Consider the following 13,144-nt stretch of genomic DNA (forward strand, 5'->3'; position numbering starts at 1 on the left):
CCTTCCAAAGTGCTGGGATTACAGGCGTGAGCCGTCGCACCTGCCCGATTATCATTAGTTCTTATAGGTTTGGGATAGGCATACGAAGTACATTCTTAAGGACAGGGAGAATATTATAAAGTATCTTCTTAAGGGCAAGGGAGAATATTACAGAGTACCTTCTTAAGGGCGGGGGGATACTATATCGTATCAGTTAGGGTGGGGCAGGAACAAATCACAAGGGTGGAATGTCATCAGTTAAGGCTATTTTCACTTCTTTTGTGGATCTTCAGTTGCTTCAGGCCATCTAGAAGTATACCTGCAGGTCACAGGGGATATGATAGCTTTGCTTGGGCTCAGAGGCCTGACGTCCCTGTCTTCTTATATTAATAAGAAAAACAAAACAAAATAGTGGTGAGGTGTTGGGGTGGCAAAAATTTTGGGGGGTGGTATGGAGAGATAATGGGTGATGTTTCTCAGGGCTGCTTTGAAAGGGATTAGGGGCAGCGTGGGAACCTAGAGTGGAAGAGATTAATGAGTTCGGTTTGCTGAGAGATAGTGGAGGGGGGCAGAGTGGTAGCGTCAATGATAAATGTGGAAAATACTATAGTATAGCCTGCCTTTGCTGGTGAGTGGTGATTAGGCCTCGTGGAACTGCCATCAATAAACCAAGTGTGATCAGGATGAGAAATAGGAAAGAAGGAAATATGGGGAAATGGAGTGACTGTCAGGTGGATCAGAGATATAGTCATGGGTATCAGGTGTGGTATCCGGAATAATGTGGGAGGCTGGATTAAAGTCTGGGCCAGCAACAATGGTAATTGTGGGAGGCTCAACAAAGATTGAGTATAGTGGAAGGAGTTGGGGGACAGAAAGTATATGCATCAAGTGTGAGGAGGAAAACGGATTTTGAAAGTTACGAGAACTGTAGAGAGTAAGTGGAGCATAGCTTGTGATTTTGAGGGCCTCTAAAAGTTTTAAAGCAGTGGCAGCTGCCACACACAGTCATGGCTAGGCTAAAATAGTAAGGTCAAGTTTTTTGGACAGAAAGGCTACAGAGCGTGGTCCCGGTTCTTGTGTAAGAATTCTGACCACACAGCCATGTACTTTGGCTGTGTGTAATGAAAAGGAATGGGATGAGTTAGGGAGAGCTAGTGTGGGAACAGCTTTTAGAGCTGTTTTTTAAGGAATGGAAAGGGGAGTAGGGAAGGGAATTAGGATTTATGGGGTCAGCTAGGTTTATCTAGAGCAGAATAATGGGTTGTGGGGGGAGGTGTTGAGGATAGGAGAGTATATGGGTTTGCCACCATGGGGTGGATAGGCAAGACAATTTGCTTGATAAGGTGCAGATCCTGAACTAACCTGTAAGACTTGTCCAGTTTTTGACAGGTAAAATGTGGGAATTGTAAGGAGAGTTTATAGGCTTTAAAAGGCCATACTCTAGCAGGCGAGTGCTAACAGGCTTTAATCCTCTTAAGGCCTGTTGTGGGATGGGATATTGGTGTTGAGTGGGGTAAGGGTGATTAGGTTTTAATGGGATGGTAAGGGGTGCATGATTGGTTGCCAAAGAGGGAGTAGAGGTGTCCCATACTTGTGGATTAAGGTGGGGAGATACAAGGGGAGGATGCGAAGGACACTCTGAACTGGGGAAAAGGGTGGCAATGAGGTGTGGCTGTAGCCCAGGACTAGTCAGGGAAGCAGATAATTTAGTTAAAATGTCTCGACCTAATAAGGGAGCTGGGCAATTGGGGATAACTAAAAACAACTGCATTAAGGAATGTTGCTCAAGTTGGCACCAGAGTTGGGGAGTTTTAAGAGGTTTAGAAGCCTGGCCATCAATACCCACAACAGTTATGGAGGCAAGGGAAACAGGCCCTTCAAAAGAAGGTAATGTGGAGTTGGTAGCCTCCATATTGATTAAGAAGGGGACGGCCTTATCCTCCACTGTAAGAGTTACCCAAAGCTCGGCATCAGTGATGGTCCAGGGGGCCTCCAAAGTGATCGGGCAGCGTCAGTCTTCAGCCACTAAGCCGAGAAGATCTGGGAAGGAGTCAGAGAGCCTTGGGCCAGAGTTCCAGGGGCTCTGGGAGTGGCTGCTGGGTGAGTTGGACAGTCCAATTTCCAGTGGGGTCCCACAGAGTTGGGACATGGCTTAGGAGGAATCTCAGGCTGCAGGCATTCCTTGGCCCAGTGGCCAGATTTCTGGCACTTGAAACAAGCTCCTGGGGGAGGCAGTCCTGGAGGAACACCTGGCCACTGTGGTTCAGATGTTTTGAAGTTCTTGTGTGCTGGAGATGTGGCTGGGGTTTCTCTCAAAGTGGAGGCAAGTAATTGCAACTCAGAAATACGTTGCTACTTGGCTGCCTCTACTCTATTATTGTACAGCATCTTGAAGGCGAGGTTAATTAGGTCCTCTTGTGGGGTTTGAGGGCTGGAATCTAATTTTTGGAGCTTTTTCTAATGTCGGGAGTGGATTGGGTAATAAAATGCATATTGAGAATAAGACAGCCTTCCTCTGGAGTCTAGGACAGTAAAGTGTCTAAGGGTTGTTGTCAAATGTGCCATGAACTGGCCTGGGTTTTTATATTTCGTGAAAAAGAGCCTAAATGCTAACTGATTTGGGAGAGATTGGATAAAGAAAAAAAGGATCATTAATCTTGACTATGCCTTTAGCTCTAGACACCTCTTTAAGAGGAAATTGTTGGGTAGGTGATGGAGGGCTAGTCGTGGAACGAAACTGTAAGTCAGACCAGGTGTGAGGAGGAGAGGTGATAGGAGGATTATACAGTGGGGAAGCAGAGGCTGAGGAAGAATTGGGACCTGGCTCAGCTGGCAAGGAGCAGCCTGCGGAGAAGGGGAGAGGTCAGATGAGTCTGTAGAAAAGAAGGATTCAAAGGACTCAGGACTTGGGGTGGAGACCGAAGGAACATATAGGAGAGAAAGAAGAAAGATTTGGGATGAGTCATATTGGGAACATAGACTAGGGAGGGACCGATGTGTAAAAGAATGCCTGGACGTCAGGCACCTCAGACCATTTGCCCATTTTTCGACAAAAATCATCCAGGTCTTGTAAAATGGAGAAATCAAAAGTGCCGTTTTCTGGCTACTTGGAACTATTGTTGAGTTTGCATTGGGGCCAAGCAGTATTGCAGAAGAAAATAAGGTGTTTAGGTTTTAGGTCAGGTGTGAGTCGAAAGGGTTTTAGGTTTTTAAGAATACAGGCTAAGGGAGAAGATGGGGGAATGGAGGGTGGAAGGTTGCCCATAGTGAAGGAGGTAAGTTTAAAGAGATAGGTAGAGACATGGAGAAAGGGTGGTGGGGGGCGGTGAGCAGCCCTGGGCTGCAATGCGGATGAGCAGCCAAAGCAGGTGTCCCCACAACTGACCTGCCACCAAGGGAATGTGGGTGAATAACCAAGGCAGGCGTCCCCATGGTGATCAGACATCAATGGAGTGTGGGTGAATAATCAGGCAGGCGTCACCACAATGATTAAACACCAAGGGAAGACTGTATTCCTGAGTCTGTGACCAGCGCTGGAGTTTTGGGTTCATGGATAAAATGTATCTCCTTTGTCTCTACTAGAGAGGAAAAAGAGCTGGAATTGGAAGGACAGGGAGATTGAAGGGTAGTGAGAGAGGCTGGAGAAGAGTGAAAAGACCGCTTAACCGATTTGAAATTGGTGAGATGTTCCTTGGGCTTGTTGGTCTGAGGACCCGAGGTCGTAGGTGGGTCTCCTCACAGAGTGAGGGCAAAGAAAGGGGACTGGTCTCCCAAAGGAGTCCGCCTGTCCTGGGTCTTCACCACCAAATATCACGGACATCTGTGTGAAGAGAGCACCAAGCAGGCTTTGTGTGAGCAACAAGGCTGTTTATTTCACCTGGGTGCAGACGGGCTGAGTCCAAAAAAGGAGTCAGCAAAGGGTAGTAGGATTATCATTAGTTCTTATAGGTTTGGGATAGGCATACAAAGTACATTCTTAAGGGCAGGGGAGACTATATCATATCAGTTAGGATGGGGCAGGAACAAATCACAATGGTGGAATGTCATCAGTTAAGGCTATTTTCACTTCTTTTGTGGATCTTCAGTTGCTTCAGGCCATCTGGATGTATACGTGCAGGTCACAGGGGATATGTTGGCTTCGCTTGGGCTCAGAGGCCTGATAACTTGCAAATGTTTTCTCACATTCAGTGGGTTGACCTTGTATTTTTGTTATAGTGTCCTTTGAAGCACAAGAACTTCTAATTTTGAAGTTTATTTATATTTTCTTTGGTTGCTTTGTGCTTTTGGTTCATATTTAAGAAACCATTTTTGAGGCTGGGCGTGGTGGCTCACGCCTGTAATCCCAGAACTTTGGGAGGTGGAGGTGGGTGGATCACGAGGTCAGGAGTTTGAGACCAGCCTGGCCAACATGGTGAAATCCCATCTCTGCTAAAAATACATAAATTAGCCAGGTATGGTGGTAGGCGTCTGTAGTCTCAGCTACTCCAGAGGCTGAGGCAGGAGAATCGCTTGAAACTGGAAGGCAGAGGTTGCAGTGAGCCGAGATCGCGTCACTGCACTCTAGTCCTGGGCAACAAGAGCGAAACTCCTTCTCCAAAAAAGAAAAAAAAAAGATTTCTTAATCAAAAGTCATGAAAATGTACACCTGTGCTTTCTCATGATGGTTTTATAGTGTAAGTTCTTACATTTAGATCTATAGTTCATTTTTAGTTCATTTAGGTTTGTGTGAGGAAGGGGTCTCAGCTTCACTTAGTTGTACCAGCAACATTTATTGAAAAGCCTAATCTTTCCCCTACTGAATTGTCTTAGCACAATTTGCTGTAAACATAATGTTTTATTTTTGGCCTCTCAATTCCATTCTATTGACTTATATGTCTGTTTTTAATGTCTTGATTTTTATGTCTTGATTACTGTAGTTGTGTAGTGAGTTTTGTGATAAGTGTGAATCCTCCAATTGTTTTTCTTTCTCAAGATTATTTTGGCTATTTGAAGTTCTTTACATATCCATATACATTTTAGGATCCACTTGTCAATTTCTGCAAAGAAGGCAACTGAAATTTTGATAGAAATTGCATTTGATCTATAACTAACTTGATTTAAACTTTTAAATATTTATAAATATGATATGTAGATCTCTAGGCCCCACAAATAGATTGGACTTTATATTATTTTTGTGACTCATTGTGATTCTATGAAGAAGATATTATTAAGAAACTTCCTCAAGATCACACAGAAAGTGGCTAAAATGAGATACCAATTCTTGTATGTCTGATTCCCAATACTACAATCCTCTCATAGTGTCATGCCATCCCTAATAATAACATCTTGTAGTTTTTTGAGCTGTATATTATCTTATGTATTCTCATTACTCACAAAGTTACATAAAGTAGAAAAGATAAAAATTATCGTTTCCTGATTTGCTGCCATAGCACCCCATGTACACTCCTATTGTCATAGCTCCTCCTCACACTGTATTCTACTTGCCTGTTCTTTACCAGACTGTGAGTGCCTTAGGAGCAGAAATATTTCTGGTTCTTATATCTCTGGTGCCTGGAGAAATGCCTGGTACTAGAAGGGGCTCTGTGATGGCTGACTAAATAAATGATTGTGTTATACATTTTTCCCTTAGGATTCAGAGGCTGGCGTTGTATGTTCCCCTGTACTTGAGTGTGGTTCATTTTCCCAACTACTCTGGAGAAGCTCAAGGACAGAGACCAGAGCCTTGCTCATAATAGATACTCAGCACATAAGACCAGGTCCAGGCTGTATTCTTCATGGGTCCAAGGAGAAGATCCAAGCCAACTAGTTCTGAGAAAACCAGCACATGCCATTCACAACAGAAAAAATATAAATGACTAATGAGTGTAAAAAGGTGTCCAATCTCACTATTGATCACAGAGACGTAAGTGAAACAAGAATTTGTCTTTGACCTATAAAATTGCAAAGATTAAAAGGTGGATAATACTCAGTGTAGTAAGAACATAAGAAAATGGGTTCTTGCTGGGAATATAAGAACATAAGAAAATGGGTTCTTGCTGGGAATGTAACTTACAAAAAACTTGTAAAAGTTTTTTGAAGGGCAATTTGGCAATGGATGTCGAGTTGTAAAATGGGAATATGCTTGAATACAGCAATTCTGCACTTCATACAAGTGCACAGTGCAGGAACAGCCAGGCCTCCTTGGGCCCCTGGCACGCTTCTTCCAGGTGTGGCAAGACTGCAAGACTGATTGCTCTGTTACGGGGCAATTTCTCAAGGTTATTTTATGTGCTGGTAAATTTGAGAGATAAGGTAGAATCTTCCTTCACACCAAGAGTAGGCTTATTTAGTGCTTGCTATAAAGCAATGGATTCCCAAAGCTCAGCGTTCCTTAGCTACAACACAAACCCACTGTGTGCCTAGCATCCATATGGCCCATACTGTGTCACCCTATGGGACTTGGTGGCAAGGGAAATCAACACAAACAAGTTGATGCTCGTGTTGCCTGCTGTGCAATGAGTAACAAGGTCCTTTGTCCCTTAAAAAAGTTATCATCCCATTTTCTACAGATAAGCAAACTGGGGTTCATTAAAATTAAATAGCTAGCCGAGAGCACATGGTCATTTACATGGCCATCCATTGCAGATGGAACCAGAGCTCAGGGTGACTGAGCCTCAGCAGCTAAACACGGATCACCTGGATAAGCAATATGAGAGAATAACAAAGCAGAATCACAGGGCAAACTCTCATAACAAACTTTATGTAATCAGCCTGCTGGATTGCCTGGCACTCTCCAGTCACTCTGAAAAGCATTCAAACTGTTGCCATGACCTGCTGAATGCTCATAGCTACTGGGTCACTCACTAGAACAGTGGTTCTCAGAGTATGGCCCCCAGACCAGAAGCATTGGCAGCCCCAATAAGTTAATAGAAATTCAAATTCTCAGGTCTCCTGGATTTGCTTAACCCAGACCTCCTGGAATTGCTAAAACACTGCAACGTGTGTTTTCACAAGACTTCCAGGTGATTCTGAGGCACACTCAAGTTTGAGAAGACAGTGCTCCTGTGCACGCTTCCAAACTCCCCTCCGCTCAGCTGAGCTGCATCCTTACTGAGAGACTGTGGGGCTAGTTCTCACACCTGTTCATGACAATTGTACTTGTCACTCTATTTACATATTTTAATTAATGATTATGTTTACCAGTGAAATATGAGGGCAAAAGAAAAGGAATGATTGTTTCTATGACAACTACATTGAATATTTTAGAAAGTCAATGAAGATAAGTCACTAAAAAATGTTCTTGAAAGAGAAAAATTCATGAACATCTACTGTTTTGTACTCTTTTATGAGTCTTTAAATCTTCATTCCACTTTAAATAAACCATATCTGGAGATCAGAAAAAATAAATATGGTTTAGAGAAGCAATGTGGAACAAAATACCAAACAATGATTCTGTATTCAAAGAAAAGGCCTCAGGGCTGCATCAAAAGATTTACTAATGAATATGCATTTACATGTTTTAAGTTAAAATAAAATGTTTAGGCCAGGTGCAGTGGTTCACACCTGTAATCCCAGCACTTTGGGAGGCTGAGGCAGGTGGATCATGAGGTCAGGAGATCGAGACCATCCTGGCTAACATGGTGAAACTCCGTCTCTACTAAAAATACAAAAAGAAATTAGCCAGGCGTGGTAGTGGGTGCCTGTAGTCCCAGCAACTCAGGAGGCTGAGGCAGGAGAATGGCGTGAACCTGGGAGGCGGAGCTTTCAGTGAGCCGAGATCGTGCCACTGCACTCCAGCCTCGGTGACAGAGCAAGACTGTGTCTCAAAAAACAAAACAAAACAAAATAAAACAAACATTAAATAAAATGTTTAAGGTATATATGTATTTTTTATAATTTCACATTTAACTGACTCTAAAAAAATTAGTTGACTGACTTCTGGCCTCCACTATGTCAGGGGGAGAGCTTCCCTTGGATAGAATTTAAATCCTGATAAGAGATAACAACCTAGAATGGGGGAATAAGATACAACTAACTTCTTTTAATTGCTGTTCCTTTCATTCTTGGCTCATGAACAAAGAGGTTTGGTTCTCCCCTCTTGCTGCTATGTCTCTGAACCAAGAGGATACCATCGTTAAACAGCTATACCCTTGAAAAGATATTATCAGGAGCATGTTTAATGGTAATACATGGGACATGTCCTAACATCCATTATTAAGTCCAGTGGTTGATCAGTTTGCCTCTTGGGCTCTGGTTTAAAAAAATTATTTGTCCTGCCCAAGAGTATACAAGCATGCAGAACAGAGTGATCAAAAAGAAGTGAAGCCATTTATCCCATTGTTCTCCTCATCCTACCGTTCTCCTTTGAGAACCCTTCCTCACCTCCTTCTCTCGTGGGCTCCCATGTTGGCCCCCTCCCTTGGTGTGTTGGACCCGATGGAAACCTAATTTCTGCTGGTCAATCTGTTCATTTTCCTGCAAATGTGGATTAGGCACACACAAACTCTAAGTCTTTATTGAATGTACGAATTGGAAGGGAAGAACAACTAGGGCTGGTGCAGTGGCTATATCCTCTCATGCGCAGGAATAAGCAGAGAGAGCCAGCCTGGAAGAGAGAGAATGAAGCGTTTGCCCAGAGAAAATTGGAAACAAGAGATCCTGTGACTGTGGACAGAGTAACCTGGGGAGGCTAGTTGAATTTCTTGCCTTTAGGAATTATAAGCTACCCACATACCCCCCATCCTTCTAAGAAATTGCTTTTTTTTTCTCCTTAACCTCATTTTACTAGGCCCCTATTACTTGCCTGATGCTATTCTTGGAGCAACAAGTACTTACTGCCAGGCATCTTGGTGAGTATATTGAAAACACACATTGGCAATTCTATGACAATGACTTTTGTGGTTTAAAATCTGAACTTTAAGTAGTTGCAGATAGGGATCATTTACTGACTAGCAACAGGGGCCCTCACACAGAGAGGTGACATCTCAGTATGGAATAGGAACGGCCTGTGAATCATTAAAAATCAAAGATAAGCAGAATTCAGATAATGTGTTATAGAAGAGACATTTACTTAAGCAGAACAGAGACTACTAGACTACTCTCTTAGCTATTCTTAGCCAACGATGTTATAAAGCTATTCTTAAGTTATGAAAGAATTGGACATTTACATCAGGAACATTATCTAGCATTTATTTTTTATACATAAGCATAGCTAAATTAGTTCTTATTTTATAGTGTCGATGTAACCATTACTTAAAAATGCTATTGGTGTTTGATATATGGTTTGGCTCTGTGTCCCCACCCAAATCTCATCTCAAACTGTAATCCCCATAATCCCCACGTGTTGAGGGCGGGATCTGGTGGGAGGTGACTGGATCGTGGAGGTAGTTTCCTTATGCTGTTCTTATGATAGTGAATACTCACAAGATCTGATGGTTTTATAAGTGTTTGACAGTTCCTCCTACACACACGCCCTCTTGCGCCTTGTGAAGAAGGTGCCTGCTTCCCGTTCACCTTCTGCCATGATTGTAAGTTTCACCTGAGGCCTCCTAGCCATGCTTCTTGTTAAGCCTGTGGAACTGTGAGTCAATTAAACCTCCTTTGTTTATAAATTACCCAGTCTTGGGTAGTATCTTTATAGCAGTGTGAAAACAGACTAATACAGCGTTTTAATGAAACGTGAAGTTAAAGAACCCTCCTCCTGCCCCGACTCCTAGGGCACTGTGGAATATAGACAAGTCGTGGATCTCACCTGCCTGATGCAGTCATGACTCTGATACCCAGAGGAAGCACTGTTAGGTGAACAGCCCCACTTACTGAGTACTCTTTTAACAAGCCTCATTTCTATCTGGCAGTTTGACACACTCTAGAAACCATCTAAATGTAGAAAAGTTTTCCCCCTGCACCTCATTTCTCGTGTTCCCTACTCCTAACCGCATTAGGAAAGAAAAACAGATAGTGGAGCTATGTCTTGGAAGACATAAACCAGGATAAACTACAATGTAGAGGAAACCCAAACTGAGATTACTCTAGGTATCTTTGCCTGTGAGCTGGAGAAGGGCTTGGGGATTGTGGCAAGCAGGCTGTTGGGGAAACGAGAAGATGCCTCAGACACAGCTGAATGGCCTATGCGTGGGGAGGACGAGGCAGCTAGGGGTTGCAGGTTCTCTTCTTTTTACCCCCAGCATCAAAGTCTTTGCCTTTGTGAAAGGAGAAAAGTAAAGGTGGGATTCAGGTGAAAGCGATGGGAATAGTGGAGTTAAGGCAAAGTCAGATGGGAAGGATGACAGTCAAGAAGGGAGGTAAAGGAAGACAACAGATAAAAGACAATAAAGAACTACTCATTCAGCTGAGTAAGTTGGTGTATGTGTATAAGTCAGTAAGGGCTATGCTCTGTGTGTGTGTGTGTGTGTGTGTGTGTGTGTGTGTTTGTGTGTGTGTGTGTATGTGTGTGTGTTTTGGTCAAGGAACAGACTTTTGGTGTAATAGTTTCAATGTAAGCACAGTACATTCATTTCAATTCCTTTTTTACTTTTGCAGAAAACATACAAAAGAGAGTTAAGGAATTAAGAGTGCAGAATCTGGTGTTGGACAGACATGGTTTCAAAATCTGGCTTTGCTACTGTTAGCTGTGTGACCTTAATTGACTTATCTAACTTCTCTAAACCTCTCTATATTAAAAGTGGAAAATAGTCATTTTCCTGTAATAGGACCATCCTGAGAAAGAAGCAGGATATATGTGTAAAGCTATTTGGCAGGTCTGGTACACAGTAAATGCTCATAATGGTAGCTTTTGTGGCAGCTCTATCCTCTGACAGATTGCACATATTGAGCGTTGAGTTGTGCCAGCTCCTTACATCTATACTATATTCATTTTTTGATGCAATTAAAGCTTTCATTTGTTATGCATATTGACACCAAGATTTATGCTTTGTCCATGTATTTCGTTTTCCTATTTTTATCCATCCTCAGACTTGACATGGGCACTATGAACATATTCCATATGAACCAATCACACAAGACCTGTAGTCCAGATAGAAATTAGCTACCTTTCTTGTTTTAAGAACAACTTGGTAATGTTATGTAATTATAAATTTTTGAGTAGACATGCTTTATACTTAGGAGCATACATATATGAGGTATATAATATTTTAAAATAAATTTACCGAAGATATGCAAGAAAATCCCTCAATATTTTATAATAATCTCCTTTCTCTTTCCCCTTCTTTCTCTAAAAAGAAAAAATATAGCAATACGATTAAAAAAAAAAGATAAATTACTCCCCATCCAATGGCATTTGGCAGTTCCTTAAAATCCTCTGTCCCCCTAAATCTAAAAAATTTTCCACCCCAGTATATTCAAAAGAATATGCTGAGTAATAACAAAGGAGGTGGTCAAGAGAATCTTTTGTGCCCCGGCACATTGGTTTCTTAGGCTACAACATTGAGGGTAGAGAGGATCACACTTACTTTTGGCACATGAGTTAAATCTTGCATATCACTTCATGGTTGCCCCTCACACACATTTTGCCCCTCACACCCATACCCAAGCTTAACTCTGCATACCACCTTCCCCAAAGATTCTCAGTTGTCTCAACTGTTTGCGGCTCTGGTCATATACTGTGGCAGGACCTCATCTTGTGACCACAGTTCCTCAAAAAGAGCTTCATTGTTTGACTTCTGCCCCCTGAGCTTGTCTACCTACTGCAGTGTGTATTCTTGCATTAGTCCATGGGAACGTGCTTTCTTTTTATAAATTAGTGTAAAGTATCATGCACGGGTTTAGGGAAAACACAGTATTATGTAGTGCCACACACAGACAACATACCATTAGCTAGACCGGAGTTATATAACAACAACATGTTGTTATGTTTTATTCCCAAGTATTAAGAAAGCTCATGTGAGATTATTCTCTGCACCCTAGCATTTTATCATTTTCACCTTTAATACATTATCTCGTCCTATTTCTTTTTTCCTCACATCAAATTTCTGAAGTGAATTTTCAAACCAAATATATATATACATATATATGTATGTACATATACATATATATGTATAGTAGATCATAATTCAGAAACTGTCATTGCCATAAACTTATTATGGTTTAGCCTGAAAAAAGCTCAATGCGGCCGGGCATGGTGGCTCACGCCTGTAATCCCAGCACTTTGGGAGGCCGAGGCAGGTGAATCACGAGGTTAGGAGATCGAGACCATCCTGGCTAACATGGTGAAACCCCATCTCTACTAAAAATACAAAAAATTAGCCTGGCGTGGTGGTGGGCACCTGTAGTCCCAGCTACTCGGGAGGCTGAGGCAGGAGAATGGCGTGAACACAGGAAGTGGAGCTTGCAGTGAGCTGACGTCACACCACTGCACTCCAGCCTGGGTGACTGAGTGAGACTCCATCTCAAAAAAAAAAAAAAGAAAAAAACTTAGTTCACCCACTTTGAAGATTAGCTACTTCATCACATGTAACCAGTGAGTGAGGAATAAGGGACAGGTTCATTTTCATCACAAATATTATAACCTCAAAAATAAAAGTTTACCCTATTCTCCACTGGAATTATGCAATTACATAAAATACAAAGTATCCACACTCAATATTGAATATAACATATGTTAAATTACTGGTGGATATTTTTCTTTCTCTTGCTTAATCAGCTGAATGTTGACAAATTTATATATTGGGCAGATAACAAATGATTGCCATCTGGGGATTGCCAACATACCAAATTTTATTTTATCTCTTCAGAAACATCAGTGTGCAGTTATCTAGTCATATTGATATTCTGATGGTGATTAACATATAATCTTTCTGTGCCTTTCTTGATGGGGTCAGATTCCATACCACACAAGTCGCAGAATTCCAAAAAGCTATTTTGAGAGTAAAGCTAAAGGAAACAAAAGAATGAGTCATTAGTCATCGGGTTTTGTTTTTTTTCCACTTATGTGTATCGTATTCTAAAATGAATTAAAGATGGGTAATTATCAGATGAAATTCTGAGCTCATGTTCTCACACTGTCTGATGGGCTGAATTTTCACAAGAGATGGGCTGTCATCATTTTGTCAGGACCTTTGGAGACAAGTGCAAAAGTAATATTTAATCAGCATAAATATAAAAATGCCCAATAATAAAACATTTTATCCATCTGTTTTTAATCATAAGCCTCTTTAATCTAAATGATTAT

The 13,144-nt window shown here is 41.8% G+C and overlaps 1 long non-coding RNA gene across 1 annotated transcript in view; it reads left to right on the plus strand.

Moving 5' to 3' along the window:
* LOC116470350 (uncharacterized) overlaps nt 1-12,874 on the plus strand; it is a 35,311-nt gene extending 22,437 nt beyond the window's left edge. Inside the window, exons 4-5 of the long non-coding RNA XR_004248585.1 lie at nt 8,747-8,807; nt 12,708-12,874. This is a non-coding gene — a long non-coding RNA (uncharacterized LOC116470350). The remainder of the gene's footprint in view (nt 1-8,746; nt 8,808-12,707) is intronic.
* Nucleotides 12,875-13,144: the final 270 nt, after the last annotated feature.

The sequence above is a fragment of the Hylobates moloch genome, unplaced genomic scaffold (genome assembly GCF_009828535.3).
Source record: "Hylobates moloch isolate HMO894 unplaced genomic scaffold, HMol_V3 SCAFFOLD_6, whole genome shotgun sequence".
NCBI classification, from domain to species: Eukaryota; Metazoa; Chordata; class Mammalia; order Primates; family Hylobatidae; genus Hylobates; species Hylobates moloch.